Consider the following 16,049-nt stretch of genomic DNA (forward strand, 5'->3'; position numbering starts at 1 on the left):
AGTGGCTGCATGGGACTTTAAGTTAGAAAGCTTGATTCAAGACCCACTGCTTCTGTGTCACCTTGGACGAGTCCCTTAAACTCTCTGCGCTTCAGCTGCCTCATCCTTGAAATGAAGCCGATGCTGCCTGCTGAGCCAGCCTCACAGGGTTGTGGTCAATGTCCAGTGGGAATGTCTGCAAAGTGGCCTGTAAATTGCAAGCGGCTGGGCCGCTAGGATGAAGGTGGTGATGGAGAGGACAAAGCAGAGCTGGTAAGGAGGTACCAGGAAGGACTAGGACTCTGGGGGTGTGGCCACGTGACAACACTTCCAATTTCCAGTGTCACTGAAGCTCTGGAGACTCGGCGTTGGACGGCCAGCATGGCCTCATCAGAAAAACATTTCCTCTGGACTCGAGTCTCTTGAGATAAGCATTGGTGAGTAACTTCAAGAGCCATCTAACTTCAAAAAATTACATCTCAAAAAGATTTTGTAAAATAGAGACATAACTCAAACGAAAACTTTGAGGCACTACTCATTCTTATGTCAGCGCGAGCTCTCCTTAATATCAGCTGGACTAGTAGACCACATCCTTGTTCGTTTCCTTATTTTTTTTCTTGTGTTTCCATTTGTTTTTGGCCTAGGGCTTTGCCCAGGGAGACTAGTCTCTCAAAGTGGCTCTAAGTGAAATTATGAGATGACCAGCGATAGAGAAATGGTGTGTATGTAAGAGAGAAAACGTAGAGAGGTGATTTTCGAGACTCAAAGACCACATTCCTGACTCGGTTCGTGCCATCAGATTGCATAACTTATTAAAATGTACCTTTAAGAAGTTGAGTCTCCCTAGTGAGCTTTATTTAAAAGAAACAATCAATTCTCTCAGCTTCCTAAAGGTATCAGAGGGCTCTGAACCCCCCCCCAAAAAAAAATCACACTGCTTTTTCCAGATTTCCGTTTAAGTGTATCTGTCGAGCAAAAAAAAAATCCATTCTAGCCCCAGAAAGGGGTTTATCACAGTTTATAGAATTATAGGAAGGGCTGAAAAAAAGTACAACTTCCAGACCCACAGCAAGATCAGGCCCACCCGGCAGCAGCTGACTCTTCTAACACCAGGAAGCTACCCGCTGAACTGGAGAGTTTCCATCCTGCACTGCAGAGGCGTACCACAGCCGCTCCAACCCACCAGCAGGTGGGGCCCTGCACCCTGTCCCCACAAGGTGAGCGAGTGAGTGGACATTGAGATTTCCACTACCACTGTCCCAGAAAACCCCCCTCCCTCCCCACTGGTGCTTGTCAGAGCCAGCAGCATCAAAGCAGCCTTGACTTCATGTCCACTTTCCAAATCTCTCTGGCTGGCTAAGTAGAAGTCACACCCAGAATCCTAGCTGCAAGGGAGTCTGGGAGATGTAGTTTTCCCATTTCTGGCTTCTGTAGTTTGGAAGGGACATCAGGTGGGCAGAATGAAAGGGGAGCACCAATTCACCGTGCCCACCATGATGGCTTATTTTTATTTTCTTCTAGAGTTCTTCTTTTTTTATATTACTTTTTTTAATTACATGCTCACGTCAAAGATAACAATTTAGAAATGAGGGAAAAATGAAAGTGCCCTACCCCAGCCCCATTTTCCAAAGGAAACCACTGCTTACAGTTTGATTTCTGTGCATTTTGGTGGTGGCAGGGTGGGGGTGTGTGTACTACACACTGCTCTGAAATTTGTTGGTCACCTGAACATAGATCCTGGACATCTTGACCGTGAAAGGACATGTGATTCTAACTCATGCTTTAAAAAGAGCTGCCGAGCATCCCATCAGAGAGGTACCCTAGTGATGGACATTAAAGTTGTCTCTAATTATTTCCTATTATATATAGGTCAAAAAGAACAGCTGTTCAAGCATTTGGAAAGGTCAGTTTTCCAGAAGTGATAAACCTGTACCATATTTCGAAGCTGTGTCTTCCTAATCACCACACAGTCAGGGGATTTAGTCCAGCTGGCCAGAATTTAAGACTCAAAAAAATTAGCTTAAGCCCTGAAAATTTTTGACTCAGCAGACATTGATGGAGCCTCAGTTGCGAGCATGAGGGGTTCACAAACATGGCCCCCCTTTCTTATCACCAAGGGGCCTGCCCTCTGCCGGGAACACACAGGTCTATGCACACAGCCGGTTAGTACCTGGCCCAGGGGGCGTGAGACACAGAGGGTTGGGAGAGCAGAGAAGAGGACATGGCATTGACCTTGTGGGCAGTCTAGTCAAGAGTGCCAGAAAGCTAAGATTGAGAATGCTCCACCACACGAGTATCAGGGGGTCAGAAGGAAAGCTGGGTCACACATCTGCTGGGTCCCCAGATGGCCAACTACAACATGTGACATCCCTTAGCAAAGTGGGCCCCGGCTGCTACAGATCACCCCAAAGTGTGTTTCCTCTGCAGCTGTTCTTCAAACCTTGACTTCAGCTCGTCTCTACATGAGCCGGGAGCCCCCCAGCATCTCAGCCAATCCCAGCCCAAGCCTGTGTACACAGTGGCCTCAGCAGCAAGGGTTGCAGTGGATATGTGCTGCTCTGTCCGTCACATCCATCCCTGCTCCTCTCCCCAACAGGTAAGAGAATACACCCTCCTGCATTCTCTGCTCTGGGATCTGGACAGAATTGCTTCCCACCCTCCCCACAACATAGCCCCCTTCCTAGACCAGTGGCTGATTTCAAGGATGGGCATCTGATGTAGCCTGAGTCATCAAGGAAAAGTAAATCCCAGCACTGGTACAAAATCTGGGCTGAAAATTATCCTGTCTTTCTCTGACGATCTGAAACTGAGGCATGCTGCTACTATAAGGGGAAGGCTGAAGTCTGAAGCTTCTGGGGTCATTCTGTGAACCCGGGGAAGGCAAATTAGAGAGGTAAAGAAATGACTTCAAAGACATTATTAGAGCCTGGATCAAGCATCACCTGAGCGCAGACTTTTCTTTAGACTTCTAAATTACATTAGCTATTATAGCTACTTTATTGACTGAACCAGTTTAAGTTGGAGTTTTCTGTCATTTGCATCATACAGAGAGGGACCCTTTTTTACATATCACCCACAGGGGCATTTCCTTTCTATAGCCTCTAAAAACAACTCATATGCAACGTCTATCCCTGCGCCCAGTTGCTGCCCCGGAAAACCGCTCCTGTTGGCCTCTTACTGAGCGCTCTTTGGATGTGCATCCTAGCAAGTTAACTCAAACTGGCTTAGATGAAAAAGAATCATATTGGTGGGAAGAGCAGGAAGAATCAAAACAAGGGCCTCCGTCACTTCAAGATTCAATCTCTTTCCTTGGCATCTGGGTTCATTCCTCAAACCTGTTTTCTCTAAGAGCCTGGGACACTGCTAACCTCAGCTCTGGGCTCAAACATACATGTTTATTACCCGAGAGGTAAAGGTTTATTCCTGCAGCTCAAAGTGTAAAAATCCTCGAGAGCTCTGATTAGCCCAGCATGGGTCACGTGTGCATCCTTGGGCCAATCAGAGCAGCCAGCCGAATGAGGTACGATAATTGGCTCAGCTTTCTTGTTTGGTTGGTTGGTTGGTTGGTTTGGTTTTTTGGTTGGGGGCAGGATCTACTGGCCTGACCCTAGACCCAATTCATTGTACAGAAGAAGGTACGGTTCCTTGAAAAAAGGGAGCAAAGCCAAGAAAGAAGTTAAGGGATGCTGACAAGTCATGATAAAAATGTCCACGAAACCTCAGTGTTTTTGTGCAGATCCACTGATATGGGTGCAAAAGAGCTTTTGTAAAATGGGCTTTGTTCGAAGCTGGCGGCCATTTGTGGATAGAGTCACTGATAGAGCTGAGAGGCCAGGTGGTGGGGGTGACCAAGCCAGGACTTAAAGGTGGGCATAATGGTTTGCAACTAGGATTGTGACCTAGTGCGAGTCACGCAACCTCGCCAAGCTCAGTCCTAGAAGGAATAAAAGATGTCATGTGCCTCGCACAATGATTAAGGCTTTAGTACCTTCCTCCCAGCATGTAGAATCACTGTGGAAGAAGAATTCAAAAACCCAACTGTGAAAGTCTTTTCTAAAGTTGTCCGTAGCAGGAAACTTCAAAATGAAGACTGAGTGGGACCCCAGATGTCCAAGACGGGGGTGGGGGGAACTGATGCCAAATCAACTTTGACCTGAGAAAGTTTCAAGATATAATCCATAACAAAGAAATGCCAAAGGAAGGAGGTGAAGGAAATGTGACCTCGGGTGGGCACTTTTTCCCTGCTCGAACCATTGTAACGCACCCAATGGGCATCCACTGTGGTCTGGCGCACGATCATGTGGATCACCATGTTGCCCCTTCAGTTATTTTCATAATGCTAAGAGGTTTATACTCCTCTTAAATTAAAACAAAACCATCCGACTTTCAGTGTTATTAAGTGGCAAGACAGAGATGGGCTAATTAACCCTGCAAGTCCCCGCCTACAATCTACCTGTGGCTTCCCGATGGCAATCTCTCTCCAGTCCCGACATCCTCCCCGACCGGAGCATCCCTCTGCTCCCTCTTGAGAATACCCTTGTACACTTGGCTGCAGAGGATAGACTCCGGGGCAAGGTGAGCCATGTGAGGGAACGACCCGCCTGCTGATGCAGCCCTGGGAGGGGCCCGCTGTGCTTCTCGGGGCCCCTGCGCACTGAGTCCCTCCCACCCGCTCACCCAGCCCGGTACCGCGGCCAGCTGCCTGGCAAGGTGAGAGATAAGACCGTGGTGTGTGGAACATCAACGCGAGACCAGCCCAGCCTGGGAGGTGGCAGCTAGCAGCTCACAGGCTGGCTGTGGTCCATCAGCCCCAAGTTAAGAGCTGCTGGTGCTAGGCCAAGATTAGAAGGGACGGGCCCCTTTTGGCCCAGTGAGGCTTCCAGGGCACGGCCCAGAGCCCAGAGCGTTCATCGCCCCTGGCCTGGAGGAAGCTCTTCCTCCACAGGCCGTGCGCTTCCCTGGAGTCGGGGAGGAGAGCTGCAAGCACTCAGGCAGCCCAGGGAGCCCCTTGGCTGCTCCCTTTGCTCCTGGGGGGCTGTGGGGGCCCAAGAGCAACTGCACAACCCGCAGCTGTTGGTTCTCATGGCTGTGCCCTGGCTCTTGCACTTTCTCCCCACCACCTCCCTTTGATGAAAGGCAACTCTTCTGATTAATTTCTGGTTTCCTGTCATTGTTCCTGACTTGTCATCAATCTCAAGGTGTGCCAGGGTGCTTTATATTTACTTGGAATAACTTGCCTAGGCCTGCTGAGTTGGCAATCCTATTAGCAGGATTTTTTTTTTTTCATTGTGTTCGTGAAATGAAAGAAAAATAAAAGGCCCTGTCTCCAGAGAATTCTTCCTGCCCCATTTCTCTGTACCCCGTGAGGTTCTGGGGAGATCATGAGGTCTTGGTGGGGGGGGGGGCGATGGTGCTTCTCTCCTTTGGTGACGAGAAGGCCTGGGAGGAGGCATTGCTGGTCCAGCCAGGGGCAGTTGGATCAAAGTCCTGCCTGCCTTTGATGCAGGCCGAATCGTGGGGAGGGGCAAGGAAGAGATCCCTGACAAGCCAAAGCAAAGAAGTCACGCAGCTGAAATCATGGCCAAGAGGCTGGCGGTCGAGCCAGGGGTTCCAAGACAGGAAGGTGGGTTCCTAGTTCTTGGGCAAGTAATTCAAGCTCCCTCTGAGGCTCACTTTCCTCATTTGCCAAGTGGACAGGACAATTCCTGCCTCAGAAGGATTAAATGGAATCTCATATGTATAATGCCATGGCACAGTGCCTGGTGCAAGGACGGCATCCAACTACTATTTTGGTCATTCCTTTTTTGGCATGACCATTCCGGAGTGCTGTATATTAGAATATGGCTCCTGGTGGCTCGGGGAGAGCCAGGGACCTTTTTTGGTGGGGGGAGGGGAGATAATAAAGGTTCTGGAAAGGCCCGGGAGCCTGAAGCACACAGAGGACTAATGAGAGGAGAGGGCAGTATCCTGAAGCTGCTCTCAGGAGGTGATCTATGGCACAGAAGCAAGAGACTGAGGTCCTCCAGCACCACTAAGTGGGGAGAACTCAAGAGCACTTCTCTGGGTCACAGAGCTCAGCCTTGCACTCACCAGGTTCCATGTGAACAGTCTTTGTGTTAGAATTTATAATCAGTCCATTCTTAGTTGGCCTTCTTTGTGGCTGGCTTCTCCATTCGTGGTGAGCATGGGCTATGTGCAAAACGAAGTGCCCCTTGATTCATGTTGGGGAGAGAGAGAGAGAGTAGAGTGAGTTCTCCGGTGAAAGGTTAGGAACAGTTTAAAGCAATATTCATGGGAAAGGAAATCCTCCTACAAAGTCTCACTTGGGTGGAGATCGTGGGCCAACCCTGCAATGGAATATTATGCAGTCGGTAAAAAGGCTTTGCGTTTGAAAAGGTCTGTGAAAAAAGTAGAGTACACAGTTGCACATACTGTGTGAGCTCAGCTATAGGGAAACGCATTTTTAAATTTGGAAGCTGAAAATATACCTTCTTACCTTTAGGCAATGGATGATGAAAGCTTTTTTTGTCTTCTTCCGACTTTTCTGTATTTTACTAAGTTTTCAAACAGCATGTATCTTTATAATAATAATAATGAGGCCAAGGGGAAGGAGGAGGAGTTAAAGAACATTTAAAGGCCTCTCAAGCCTCCATGTAGTGCTTGTTCCCATTTAAAATCACACTTTCCCTCTCTCGGGACACCAAGAAGTCATTGGGGAGCGGGGAGGGAGAAAACTTTTTCCAAAAGTAATCTCATACAGAAGTTCAGCATGTAAAACAGGTTACAAAGGAGCCAGGCAGCTTCTTGTGAGGGAGGGATGCGGGGGCTTCAACCATCCCCCCAGCCCCCCCCCCCCACATCCCCATCCCTCAGTCCTTCTTTTGATCTCTGTACCTAGAAAAGAAATACAGCTAAAAAACATTGTCATAGTCAACTGGCCCATAATGTGGAGAATAGACAAGATGATGGTGGGGGGGGAGGTGACGATTCTATTTCTAAGTAATCGGTAACTACATTTTTGCTGAAAATTCATATCTCTTTAAATAGCTCCATCCGGCTCTGTTTTAGAAACAAACAATAAGGCTGTTTTTACCAATACGTCCTGTGGGAAGGGTATAGGGTTCGATTTGTGAAAACATTTAAGTCTTTGATGTATCTAGTTGCTACACAGACCCTACAATTTATGAGACTGAATAAAATCGTGATTACTAGCGGTTGATTCAGGCTTACAATAAGTTGTCTGCTCCTGGTGAGTTCTGTGCTTGGTTTCGGGCTGGGGGCTGGGGGGCAGATATATCTTTTAGATTTGTTTCTGCCTAATCATCTCCTGGAAGAACAGATTGCTGTGGGTTCTAGTTGTTGTTTTTTTCACCCACGTGAGTTTGTGTGTTACGAGAACTTGTTTGCAAATATGATCTAAAATATTAAAGGCATGGATCTTTTCTGCACTTTGATCATGTAACTTGACGTAGCACCTTGGTTGAGGTCTAGATCCTGGTGAATAGGGAAGCTCTCAGCAGCTTTCAAACACACCTGCCTTTCAGTCTGTGTAGCCACTGGGGGCCTGAGTGGTCCCTTCCCTCTGTCTCTAAAGAGGGGAAGCCAGAGGCTGCAGGAAGCCTTTGTAAAACACGCCGGTGTGAGTGTGTGTGCAGGCAGGTGTGCTCAAAGGGTTGCTGGGAGTGCATTTCTGGACAGCCATGTGCTGGGGGCGGGCCTGAAAGAAAGGGCCCACAGAGGTGCCAGGCTTTCCTGTTCCCCAGAGGCAGCAAGCACCTCTGCTGGGGTCCGCACTGGGGCCGACAGCCCAGACAGTAAGGATGAGCTCTGGAGGAAGACTGTTTCCTCCACCAGCTACTTCCTGGGTAGTAGGAAACTGGGTAATGGAAAACTGACCTTGGGTCAGTTTTCCCACCTCCTAGAGGTTGAGCACTCACCTGGAAAATGGAGATAATCACAGAAGCTTGCTAGGAAGACTTTTTACCTGATCTCTTTGGCTTTTTGGTTATGTAAGAAAATGCCTGCAGAGAGACTTACAAATTATGTAGAGACGAAATAACATGAGATCCCGGGTTTGTTTTAAAATAATTCAGCAAAAACAAAGTGGGAGATGAGTCCATGTGCATTGGTTTCAAGAACAGGCAAAACTCATCTATGGTGATAAAAATAAGAATGAGAATTGAAATGAAAATGAAATGAATAAAAAGAAATGAAAAGTGACAAGTGGAAAAGAGCACTGGGGAACTTTCTGGAGTGCTGAAGATGTTCTGTAGCTTGACTTGAGTGATGATTACATGCGTGTAATATTCGGCAAAACTCATCGACCTACAAATGGTTCAGAAAAATGTGTGTGTGTGTGTGTGTGTGTGTGTGTGTGTGTGTGTGTATACAATGTATAATAAAGCAAATGTGGTAATTTGTTACCATTTGGGGCATCTCTTTGAAGAGTATATGGCAATTCTTCATATTGCTTTTTTTGCATCTTTCTGTATGAAATTATTTTACAATAAGTTTAGAAACTCATCAAACTTTACATTTAAGATCTATGCATTTACTTATATATGTTTTATACCAAATGAAAGTTAAAAATCGTATGTAGCAAGATCTCGATAAATGTCGAATCTGAGGGAGGTGTATGGAGGTTCGTTACCCTATTCTTTCTACTTTTGTGTATATTTGACTATTTTTATAAAGCAAAAAGAAAAAAAATTTAGCATTAAACACAACCAAACTAGCCATCACATTCCTGGCCCTGTGCCCAGCACTGGGTGGCATCCCCCTCTGAGAATGGCCCAGCAGGGCCACCCTGCACCATTCCTCTTCGGTGATCTGGAAACTCTTTGTACGCCATATGCTGATGCGGGCATTGCCTGTGACCGTGCTTGACAAGATATGCGCTCCAAACTGGTTTTCTCTGTCCTTCAACTAAAACGAGGTGAAAAAATAGCCCGACAATACTGGGGATACACATTTTTCCAAGCTCCCATTCAAGTGAACCCCTTTGCCCGGGTACCTTCCTCCCTCAGAAGCTGCGCTCAAAGGAGTCCCAGTGATGGCAAAGCCAAGAGGAAAAGTCAGAGGGCAAAGCCAGAGACATGTAAAAACCTAGTAAGACAAGCAGGAACCACTCTGGATCTAATTTCACTTTTGCAAGGTAAACATTGGCCGTGGCCGAGACAGAGGGAAGAAGTGAGGGCCGGTGACCTTTGAAGTGAATCAAACACATCTCTTAAGAAAGCCTCCGTTTGTATGAGGGTGGCGGCTGCCTGTTCCCAAGGGCTGAACGGGAGGACTGACCCAGGAGGATGGAGAGGGGGGTACCGTTCCCAGCTGTGTCAGTGATGATCCATGTGACCTTGGGAGAGTCACCTCCTCCTTCAGGGGCTTCTTTCCTCCCTCCACAAATGAGGGTTTGGACCTAAGGAGCTCTTGGATATGTTCCAGCTTTGTGATTCTTTAAAACAAACATCGAGCCTCAGGTGGAGAAGGACTCCGGGTCAGAGAACAAACCTTGCATATTTCCAGGGCCCAGGCAGGAGACAAGTAGGGACGCAGGTGGGACAGAGGCTGCAGGAAAGATACCAGCTGTGGCCAAATCTCCCCAAGTTTTCAGAAACGCTGAAAATCTAGATTTTTCTATCGATCTCCTGATTTTCAAATGATAGTAACTAATTCAAAATTTTTTTTATAAAATCTACATGAGCCTAGCAAAAATATCTGTGAACAGAAGTCCCTGGGCTGGCAGAATGGGCCTTTGGTGTCACCTCATAGCCTCCTGGTGTGGGGGCTGGATCTCTTTCTCCAATCTTTTCAACATTAGGGTTTCACGGCTGCCTAAGGCTCAGAGCTCATCTCCTCAAGACTGAAGGTAAATGTTAATGACACCTCTTTGCAGCACTTTTTACCATAACCTACAGTAAAATATCCATTTACATCTGCTAGTGGTTTTATACGTGTGCACATACATACATGAAACTGAAAGAAAAGATTCACAAAATAAAACTTGCCCTTCCTACAAGCAGTGCCCTCTGATATTCTATATTCCATTTTTGAAAATTTTGGTAGCAACCCATTAAACTGACTTCATGGGTCTTGTTGGGAAAACATTGCTTTAGGGTCCACGTTTACTAATTCTCAGTTAATTCTCCCTCTTACCTTATGAGGTAGGAATTATTATTATGCCCACTTAAAAGAGAAATGAATCTCAAGTTTCACACACCAGACCTGATTTTCTCTCTTCTATTCCTTTAATCAAGAAAGGCAAGAATGAGATGAATTAGAGGACTCCAAAGGGCAAGGTCAGAAGGGAAAAGTCCAGAGGCAAAGCAATCCAGGAGGACCTTGGGAAGGGCAGAAAAGTAAAGCAGGAGGGATTAAGGCCATATGTGGTGGGGCATGCAATTTAATGACCCTCTTTGTCTACCCTATGGAATCCAGAGGAAACTCTGCGTGGCTCCTTGCGCCATGGGTAAGTGGCTTCATCAAGGAGGGGCTGAGATTGTCACCTGGGTAGCTCCTGCAGACTCAAAGGGGATGACAAGGTCACTAATGCCTAGGTCACATTTATGAACTTGAAATTCCGGCTCCAGACTTGTAGGGGTGGGTGATTGGTGGTTGCAGTGGGAGAGAATATGGGTAGCATTCAAATCCGGATCCATGTGACCATCAAGGCTGGCCTGGGAAACCTCACCACTCAACTCTACTACCTCCCCATTCATTATGAATAAACTGACAAAAGTTCCATGTTTTCTCATAGGCAATGGTCAGAGAGGACAAGAGACAGAAGCATAGCCTAGGGATGTCAGTGGGGGCGATTTGTTTGTTTGTTTTTTTTTTAAGATTTCTTTTTTATTTACTGAGAGAGAGAGCATGCACATGAGTGGGGGAGGGAGCAGCAGAGGGAGAGGGAGAAGCAGACTCCCTGCTGAGGATGGAGCCCAATACAGGGCTCCCTCCCAGGACCCCAAGATCATGTACTAAACCACAGTCAGACGATGAAACAACTGAGCCCCCAGGTGCCTCAGAAATTTGGTTTCTTAAGATTGATGAACTTGGCTCCCAGCTGGACCAGTCAGCTGAGCCTAATACTACTTTCTCTGTTCAAGCTTTGCAGCAGTCTGGGCTGGGACAGGCAGCCCAGCAACACCCTGCCCGACCTGGCCCTGCCCTGCATGGCTCTGCACAGCCTGGCCTTCCTTCACTTGCAGCACGTCCGGGCTATCGAGTCTAGGATGGCTGAGTCTATCCCCATCCTCTGTTTGTCTCTTTCCTTTGTGTCCCATACCTCCAGATTCCTCAAGAGAACCCGTGGAGGTGAGTGTCTTGAAGATAAAGTCCAGAGGCAATGATTTCCGACATGGCGTTGTGTGGCTTTCTGCTTTCTCCAAGGTGTCTGGTACAAGCACCATTGCTGGGTAATATTTAAAGCCAAGGAGTCTTAGATTAGCATCTCCAAAGTCAATTAAGAAGGCAATTTCTTCCCTTGGTTTGTATTTGTATATTATTAATGAACTACAAGGCCTCCTTGTGCGGTAAATTAGCCTAGGTAACTAGGGAGCGGAGTACAAATATTTTTTCCCCTTAATGGTCCTGGACATTTATCTCATACGGAGAAAACTATGTACAGGCACAAGGAGAGCTCCCCATTCCGGCAGCTGAGGAAGCACACCCAGCAGCTCTGATAAATACTGATGTTTATTTATCCAATGTCACAGACCATCCTGGCAAGCTGCTGCCCCCCTCCCAGCCTCGGCGGCCGTAACTGACAACACTTATTATGCAAGGAGGAGATATAGGAACCCCAACTGCCCTTGCTGAACGGCTTTCAGCCTTTGTTTCCTGAACACACATGCACACATGCACGCACGCATGCACACACACGTGCACATGCACGAGAAACCAGTTGTCCTGACCTACAGGTGTTAGAAATGGGACCAAAAACCCTGTGTCCTATCTTTCATCAGAGGGCAGAAGTATATACTACTGTGTAGAGAGAGAATGGCCACTGGAAGATCTGGGCCTCCCTGTAATAACTAGCTCAGGGACGTGTGAATGCTACCCCCACCCCGGAGTGCTGCTTTGTTAGGAAAGCAATGCCATTAAGAAATAAGCTATGCTCCCTATAAGTCCCAGAGCATGAACACGGACATGTTAATAACCACCTAGCTGCTAAGTCACCATTGAGTTCCTGAGCACCTACCAAGTCCAAGGTGGTGCCAACAGTACCCCTCATTGAATCCCACTCATGTATTTCATTTTTTAAAGATATTAATTAATTAATTAATTAATTAATTTATTTCCCTCCTGGGCACCAGGGGTGGAGGGTGGGGCGGAGGAGCCGAGCGAGAGGGAAAGGGAAAGGGAGAGAATCCCAAGCAGACTCCGTGCTGAGCGGGATCCCACAACACGGAGAGCATGACCTGAGCCAACACCAAGAGTTGGACCCTAAACCGACTGAGCCCCCCCACCCCCCAGGCGCCGCCCTCCCGCCATCTATTTCTAAGCAACATGGTTCAGCTTCAAAATGTTTGAGGACTAAAGTGGAGTGTAAATGAATAAGGTCCATGTATTCATTCCTTTAATAGATATTGATCGAAGGCTTAGCATGTAAGTGCCAGGTGCTAGGCACAGACCACACACGGGAGAAGGCCGAGTCCCCGGAGAAGTGCAGCAACCAGTGAACAGACAGACGGTAGCGAGGGGTAGTGACGCGCCCTAAAGCAGGCCATGAGAGAAAGAAGCACCCAGGCTCCCGGGACACACAGGAAGGAGTGGCCCATGACAAGTGGTCAAGAGAGTATCCTGAGGAGAAGCCCCGGGCTCCCTAGTCATGTCCTCTGCTTTCCCCCACGTGATTCCTTCTCCTAGGTGATAAGCTCACTCCTGCAGGTGACCGGCAGGAGGACCGCGGAAAATCCCAGTAGGCATCTCCCCAGGCCCCCGGATTCCCGTCTGCTCCCTCTAGAGACAAGATAAAAGAAAACAAAATCATTCCTCTTCCCAGCATTTTCTTTCTCATAGAATCTCCTGTCTTCTGTCCGTCTGGGCTCCTTTACCCTGTGAGCTCCTTGATACACTCTAGATGGTGCGGACACAGAGAGCCCCGAGGGCCCTCAAGGCGGCCAGGGAGGCCGGAGTCTCTGACGACACTTTAGGGAGACCTGCACGGGGTCCAAGACGTGGTGGGAAACCTCGTGCAGCCTCTGTCCCCTGCAGATGGCAAAGAACCAGAGCATAACTGCAGGACGTCTCCTTCCGCAGGAGTCCGCGGGTCTGCGTGTGTACGCGGATGTCTTTTACATTTTATGGATTTCTACCTGGATGGCATAAGGAATATCTGCATGAAGCGTTCTCTTCGCCTGGAAGATCGCCCGCCTCCCCACCCCCGTCAGCTTCATCTAGTTAACCACCTACTCACCCTTCAGATCTCGGGAAATGTGCCTCCGCCCCAGAAGCCTGCCCTGACCCCTTGGGCTAATTGCCTGAGTTATTCACTGTCAGGTACCAGATACTTCTCCGTGACCTTTGGATAGTTTGCAGTGATACAGTCACCTGTATCATTTCCTTTTATCTCTGTCTGTCTGTCCCATGGCCGTAGGCTCCTTGTGAGAAGCACATGTCCAGTTCATCCCCCTCTGTAATCCTAGCTCTGACTCAAAGTCCAGCACCTAGGATGCACTCAACAAACTCTCCCTGAGTAGTGAATGAAGTTCAAGGGATGGGACTCTCCCCAGACCCCATTTCTCCTGGTATGCCACACTCCTGCCTGGCTTGGACTTGTTTGGTCTGAAGCTTTGCTTTGGGGATCAAAAGCATTCTAAGCAAAGTGCTTCAACCTCCTAATCTCTCCTGTGCCACTTAGCCTAACGGAGGCTTTTGAAGGCAATATGAGAGAAAAATGGGAATTTTAAACAGGCCAAACATTTTATCAATAGTAGCACACATTTGTTGTTTCAGGAAAAGACTACGAGAGATAAAAATCAATAATGCTTTTGTTTCAGAAGATTAACCAAGTGTTTTGAGCAAGAAGAGTATCTAATGGACAACTTTTCTCCTGCACTTCCCCCCTTCATAATATGATGTGGTTACACCAGAGACAAAGGTTTGAGGAGACAGAAGGTTAGAAAGTTCAGACCATTGTCTAATGCAGAAAGGAAGATCTGGAGAGAAGGTTAGAATTTCCCTGACCTATCAAGTTGGTGGATAGATGGAGATTGTCTGCCCTTCACACTGTCTTTGGCGTTCAAATGAAAACCTTCCAGGATATCTGCCAGCAGCCCCCTTACCCTCAAACGAAGACCCCCAGACACAAGATCTCACCCCAGGGCAAGAGTTGATTGGACCCAGGCTGAGAGATTCTGTCCCCCACAATTTAGAATCAAGCCATGGAGACACCTGTTGGTCCATTAGGTGCTTCAAATGTCATGTGAGGACAGGTCAGGTTGACGGTGCCTGTTTTGGCCACGTGCACGAAGAACCAGAGAGAGCCAGCCTGCAGGCCAAAAGAGAAGAGTGACAGGAGAGGAGAGGTCGGGTAGCACAACAAGAGAGCCACCCCGCTCCCAACTTTCTGCATTCTGGTCCTTGTTCCTCATGAGGCCAGCCTGAACTTCCTGTCCTTGGAACCCACAGTAGCCTCTGTGTCCTCCCGAAAAGTGCCCTCTCCCCACCTTTCCTGTTGCCAAAGTTAGCCTGAGTGCATTTCTGTGCATTTCTGTCCGCTGTGTGTTAGTTTTCTGTGGCTGCCATCACACATTACCACAAACTGGGTGGCTTAGGCCAACAGAAATTTATTCTCTCCCAAGCCTGGGAGCCAGAAGTCTGACCTTGATAGGCGTCAGCGGGGCCACACTCCCTCCAAGCCTCTAGGAGAGAATTTTGCTTCCTCCAGCTTCTGGTGGCTCCTGACGTTCCTTGGCTTGTGGCTGCATCCCTCTAACCTCTTCTTCTGCCTTTCCATGGGCTTCTTCCGTTCTCCCTGCATCTTCTCCTCTTCTGTTTCTCCCAGGGACAATTGTCATTGGATTTGGGGCACACTTGTTTAATCCAGGATGACCTCATCCCAAGATCCTTAACTTAATTGCATCTGCAAAGACCCTTTTTGTAAATGTGGTCACATTTGTAGGCACCAGGGGTTGGGACTTGGACATATCTTTTGGCAGTGGGGGGCACCATTCACCTCACTCTACCTTGTAGCCCACCAAGCTCTAGGAGAAGTTTACCAGATATTCCTGATTAGCCGTGCAAAGTGTAGGTGACCAGCAGATGCAGAGCCCACAACACAGACTCTTTATAGAGCCTCAAGGATAGATATGTGAATGAAAAGCAATTTCCCTTTTTTGTGTGTGAAAAGTGTTTCATGGCATTTTGGTTTTGAATATTTGGGGATGGCGTTAAGCCTTACTTGGCACGTTGACTGTCTTCTTTAGCCTCTTTTGGGGCCTTTATTAATAATGACATAATTAGATGGTAACTGTCGTGTATGAAGCACTTGTTAGGTGTATCCGGCACTGTACTTGGCTCTTTATGGGGAATCACAGTGAATCTTCACCACAGTGTTCTGAGGGCAGAATTATTATCCCCACGAGTTGTACCCAAGTTGGTCTGATATCAAGTCATTGTTTTTCACCATTAGGATGACACTTTGGGTGATCTGGTGCTCTTGAGGGCTGTGGATATCAGAAGGAAGAGGACCACCTCATACGGGCATCACCTACTCTGTGCCAAGCAGTGTGTTTGCTCCTTCACATTTGTTACCTCATTTGATCTTTATAGCTCCTCCGTGAGAGATCGGGTGCAGAAATAGGATAAAGGCTGCTCGTACTTAGCCAGGGCTTCCCGTGAACATAACCTGCTGAGTCAGTGGGATAACATGTTCCCAGATGTTCCTGCCTGTCAGGGCCAAGGGGCATCAGCCTCTACAGATCTGCTCATAACTTCTGGAAATAGGACATAGGTAGACACCAGAGGGACAGATTTAAACATAGGTCAGAAAATGCCTCCTGAATTAGAATCTCTTTTCTTTTTTCCAAAGATTTTATTCATCCATTTAAGAGAGTGAGAGCATGAGC

This window comes from Callorhinus ursinus, unplaced genomic scaffold (genome assembly GCF_003265705.2).
Source record: "Callorhinus ursinus isolate GAN/ISIS: 27379988/994484 unplaced genomic scaffold, GSC_fseal_2.0 scaffold20, whole genome shotgun sequence".
Lineage (NCBI taxonomy): Eukaryota > Metazoa > Chordata > Mammalia > Carnivora > Otariidae > Callorhinus > Callorhinus ursinus.